This window comes from Chiloscyllium plagiosum, chromosome 5 (assembly GCF_004010195.1).
Source record: "Chiloscyllium plagiosum isolate BGI_BamShark_2017 chromosome 5, ASM401019v2, whole genome shotgun sequence".
Taxonomy (NCBI): domain Eukaryota; kingdom Metazoa; phylum Chordata; class Chondrichthyes; order Orectolobiformes; family Hemiscylliidae; genus Chiloscyllium; species Chiloscyllium plagiosum.
Window position 1 is genome coordinate 60,156,505 of NC_057714.1, and position 5,579 is coordinate 60,162,083.

The following is a 5,579-nucleotide window of genomic DNA, read 5'->3' on the forward strand; positions in this document are numbered from 1 at the left end:
AAGTGAGGTGCTGCTTGAGCTTGGGTTCTGTTTCATTGGAACATTGCAGCAGTCCAGGACTGAAATGGTAAGATTCTAGGTGGTGTAGATGAGCAGAGAGGTCTCGGTGTCCATGTACACAGATCCTTGAAAGTTGCCACCCAGGTTGACAGGGTTGTTAAGAAGACATACAGTGTTTTAGCTTTTATTAATAGAGGGATCAAGTTCCGGAACCATGAGGTTATGCTGCAGCTGTACAAAGGTGGACAGGGAGAGCCTTTTTCCAAGTATGGTGACGGCGAGCACGAGGGGGCATAGCTTTAAGTGGAGGGGTGATAGATATAGGACAGATGTCAGAGGTAGTTTCTTTACTCAGAGAGTAGCAACGGTATGGAATGCTTTGCCTGCAATGGTAGTAGATTCGCCAACTTTAAGGACATTTAAGTCGTCATTGGACAAGCATATGGAAGTATGTGGAGTAGTGTAGGTTAGATGGGCTTCAGATTGGTATGACAGGTTGGTGCAACATCGAGGGCTGAAGGGCCTGTACTGCGCTGTAATGTTCTATGTTCTATGTTCTATGAAATGTTAGCATGAGAGTAAGGTAGGTTATTGAAATGGGAAGCAATGAGGTCAGGGTTATTCCTCCAGACAGAGTAGAAGTGTTCCTCACTGCAATCTCTGTTATGGTCTCAGCAATGTAAAGGAGACTGCTTTGTGAGCAGCAATGATGGGAGACTGGATTGAAAGAGAACAAGTGAAATGCTGTTTCACCTGGAAGGTGTGTGATGGTTTGCAAAGAAATGAGGAATGAGTCCCTGATCTTTTCAAATATCCAGCTTTATTTCTTCTTATACTGAGACTAAATAGTTGCACATTGAGACCTCCACTATAACAGCTTTAATCATGCTTTGTAAACAAGTTTTTAAGTCTACTTTGTTTCCCACATCCTAACAACAAGGTTTAAGCAACATTCGACTTGTCACGTATGCTCCTGTCTGCATCAAATAGATTTCATTTGTTTCCGCTGCACTTGCAAGTCTGCTCTTGCAACAGCATTTGTAAATTTAATTCTTGTTGTGTTGTAGCTTAATCAAACAATTTTCAAACTACTCCATAACTTACTTGCTTTGGTACTCTATATCTCTCCCAGGGATCGAGTAAGCCTTCTTAACCTAAAGAGAAAATGCTGGAAAATCTCAGCAGGTCTGGCAGCATCTGTAAGGAGGGAAAAGAGCTGACGTTTCGAGTCTAACTGACCCTTTGTTAGAGCTCAAAAGTTAGATTCTAAACGTCAACTCTTTTCTCTCCTTACAGATGCTGCCAGACCTGCTGAGATTTTCCAGCATTTTCTCTTTTGGTTTCAGATTCCAGCATCCGCAGTAATTTGCATTTAAGCCCTCTTAACAACAGTTTCAGCTTGCCTGGCCACCTATAATTTCCTGTCTTCTGCATCCCTATCTCCTTAAACCAGGAGGGGTTACATTTGCCAGCCCTCTGGGACATTCCCTGAATTCAGTGATTCCTTAAAGATCGCCAGTGATGCTTCCACAATCTCCTCAGCTATCTCCTTAGAATTAGGGGGTATCATCTATCTAATTTGAGTGATTTATCCACCTTCAGACCTTTCAGCTTCCGCAGTACCTTCTCCTTAGTAATGGTCACTACACTCGCCTCTGTCTCTGATTTTCTTGAAGTTCTGGCATGCTGCTGGTGTCTTCCACTGTGAAGACTAATGCAAAGTACCTATTCAACTCCTTTGCCATGTCCAATATTTGCTCTTGCCTCCTTCCCTGTTACATATCTAAAAACCTGTTACAATTTTCTTTTATATCACCGTCCTATTTCATCTTCTCCTCCCTATTGCTTTTATTAGTTATCTTTTTATTAGTTAGGTCGGTGGAGTTATGGACAGTGAGGAAGGATGTTGCAGGTTACAGAGGGACATAGATAAGCTGCAGAGATGGGCTGAGAGGTAGCAAATGGAGTTTCATGTGGAAAAGTGTGAGGTGATTCACTTTGAAAGGAGTAACAGAGATACAGAGTACTGGCTAATGGTAAGATTTTTGGTAGTGTAGATGAGCAGAGTCATAGAGACACAGAGATGTACAGCAGAGAAACAGACCCTTCAGTCCAACTCGTCCATGCCGACCAGATATCCCAACCCAATCTAGTCCCACCTGCCAGTCCCTGGCCCATATCCCCCCAAACCCTTCCTATTCATATACCCATCCAAATGCCTTTTAAATGTTGCATTTGTACCAGCCTCCACTACATCCTCTGGCAACTCATTCCATACATGTACCACCCTCTGCGTGAAAAGTTGCCCCTTAGATCTCTTTTATATCTTTCCCCTCTCACCCTAAAACTATGCCCTCTAGTTCTGGACTCCATGACCCCAGGGAAAAGACTTTGTTTATTTATCCTATACATGGCCCTCATGATTTTGTAAACCTCTATCAGGGCACCCCTCAGCCTCCGACGCCCCAGGGAAAACAGCGCCAGCCCATTCAAACTCTCCCTATAGCTCAAATCCTCCAACTCTGGCAACATCCTTGTAAATCTTTTCTGAACCCTTTCAAGTTTCACAACATCTTTCCGATAGGAAGGAGACCAGAATAGCATGCAATATTCCAACAGCGGCCTAACCAATGTCCTGTACAGCCGCAACATGACCTCCCAACTCCTGTACTCAATACTCAGTGTCCATGTGCATAGATCTCTGAAAGTTGCCACCCAGTTGATAGGGTTGTTAAAAAGGTGTATGGTGTATTCACTTTTATTGGTGGAAGGAATGGGTTTCGGAGCCATGAGGTCATGTTGCAGATGTACAAAACTCTGGTGGGGCTGCACCTGGAGTATTGCATACAGTTCTGGTCGCTGCATTATAGGAAGGATGTGGAAGCTTTGGAAAGGGTACAAAGGAGATTTACCAGGATCTTGTCTGGTATGGAGGGAAGGTCTGATGAGGAAAGGCTGAGGGACTTGAGGCTGTGTTCATTAGAGAGAAGATGGTTGAAAGGTGACTTAATAGAGACATACAAGCTGATCAGTGGATTAGATAGGGTGGATAGTGAGAGCCTTTTTCCTCTAATGGTAATGGCTAGCATGAGGGGACATAGCTTAAAATTGAGAGGTGACAGATATAGAACAGATGTCAGAGGTAGGTTCTTTACTCAGACAGTATTAAGGGTATGGAATGCCCTCTCTGCAACAGTGGCAGACTTGCCAACTTTAATGGCATTTAAATGGTCATTAAATAAATATATGGATGATAATGGAATAGTGTTGGTTAGATGGGCTTCAGATTGGTTTCACAGGTTGGCACAATATCAAGGGCTGAAGGGCCTGTACTGTGCTATCATGTTCTATGTTCTACGTACTGTGCTGGAGGCACGTCAGCAGCAATAGTATCAGCAATAAAATTGGGAGGCGATAACCTAGTGGTATTATTGCTAGGCTATTAATCCATAACTCAGCTAATGTTCTGGGGACATGGGTTTGAATCACACCACAGCAGATGGTGAAATTTGAATTCAATAAAAATTGTCTGAGATTGAGAATCAACAAATGACCATTTCCGTTTGTCGGGAAAATCCATTTGGCTCACTAATGTTCTTCATGGAAGGAAACCTGCCATCCTTACATGGCCTGGCCTGGCTGGCCTGGCCTGTGAATCACTTCAGACCCACAGCAAATTGGTTTACTCTCAACTGCCCTCTGAAACAGCCTAGCAAGCCAGTGAGCTGTCTCAGTAAAGAAATGAAACGAGACGGACCACCTGGCCCAAAAAAGACAACGGCAGAAACAGTCCAGTCGATCCTGAAAAGTCCTCCTCACTAACATCTGGGGGCAACATCTTGTGTGGCACTATCATCACGCTAAATGGTATTTCAACCAGATCCAGCAACTCAAAACGAGGCATCCATGAGTGCTATGGGCCATCAACAGCAGTAGAAGTGTACTCCAGCACAATCTGCAACCTCATGGCTCAGCCTAACCCCCCTTCAGCCACTACCATCAAGCCAGAGGATCAAGCCTGGTTCAATGGAGAGATCGGGAAGACATGCCAGGAGCAGCACCAGGAATATCTAAATACGAGCTACCAAACAGGATTACTTGTGTAGGATTACTTATGCGCCAACAGTATAAGCAGCCAGTGATAGACAGAATTAAGTGAACCCAAAACCAATGGATCAGATCTAACCTCTGCAGTCCTGTTGCATCTAATTGTGAATGGTGGTGGGGAATTAAACAACTTACTGGAGGACGAGACTCCACAAATATCCCCACTCTCAAAAGTGGAAGACCCCAACACGTCAGTGCAAAAGTTAAGGCTGACAAATCCAACCTGGCCAAATACTGCCCAAGTTTACTCTCGATCAGGATTAAAGTGATGGAAGGTGTCATCAATAGGTCAATCAAGCAGCACCTGCTCAGCAGTAACCTGCTCAGTGACGCCCAGTTTGGGTTCTGCCAGGCCAATTCAGCTTGTGACCGCATTACAGTCATGGCTCAAACAAGGACAAAAAAGCTGAATCCCAGGGGCAAGGTGAAAGTGACAGCTCTTGACATCAAGGCCGCATTCAATGGAGTGTGGCATCAAGGAACTTTAACAAAACTGGAATCAATGGGTCTCAGGGAGCAAACTCTCCACTGGTTGGACAGTTGGAGTCTTACCTGGCACCGAGGATGATGGTGTGGTTGTTGGAGGTTAGTCATCTCAGCTCCAGGACTCTCTGCAGGAATTCCTCAGGATAGTGCCCTAGGCCCAACCATCTTCAGCTGCTTCAACAATGACCTTCCCTCCATCATAAGGTCAGAATTGGGATATTCACCAATGATTGTACCATGTTCAGCCCCATTTGTGACTCCTCAGATACTGAAGCAGTCAAATGCAACAAGATCTGGACAACATCCAGGCTTGGTCTGACAAGTGGCAAATAACATTCGTGACATGCAAATACCATCTCCAATACGAGACAAGCTAATCACCACCCCTTGAATTCCTCACTATCAGCATTCTTGGGGTTATTAGATTAGATTACATTACAGTGTGGAAACAGGCCCTTCGGCCCAACAAGTCCACACCGACCTGCCGAAGCGCAACCAACCCATACCCCTACGTTTACCCCTTACCTAACACTACGGGCAATTTAGCATGGCCAATTCACCTGACCTGCACATCTTTGGACTGTGGGAGGAAACCGGAGCACCCAGAGAAAACCCACGCAGACACGGGGAGAACGTGCAAACTCCACACAGTCAATCACCTGAGGTGGGAATTGAACCCAGGTCTCTGGCGCTGTGAGGCAGCAGTGCTAACCACTGTGCCACCGTGCCACCCTCACTGACCTCAGACTCAACTGGATTCACCACATAAATACAGCAGCTGCAAGAGCAAGTTGGAGACTAGGAATACTGGGGGAAGTAATTCAACTCTTAACTCCCCAAAGCCTTTCCTCATCTACAATACACAAGTCAGAGTTGTGATAGAATGTTTCCCACTTGCCTGGATGGCTGCAGCTCCAACAACATGCAAGGAGCTTGACGCTATCCAAAATGAGTCCACATGATTAGTATCACATCACTAAAACTCA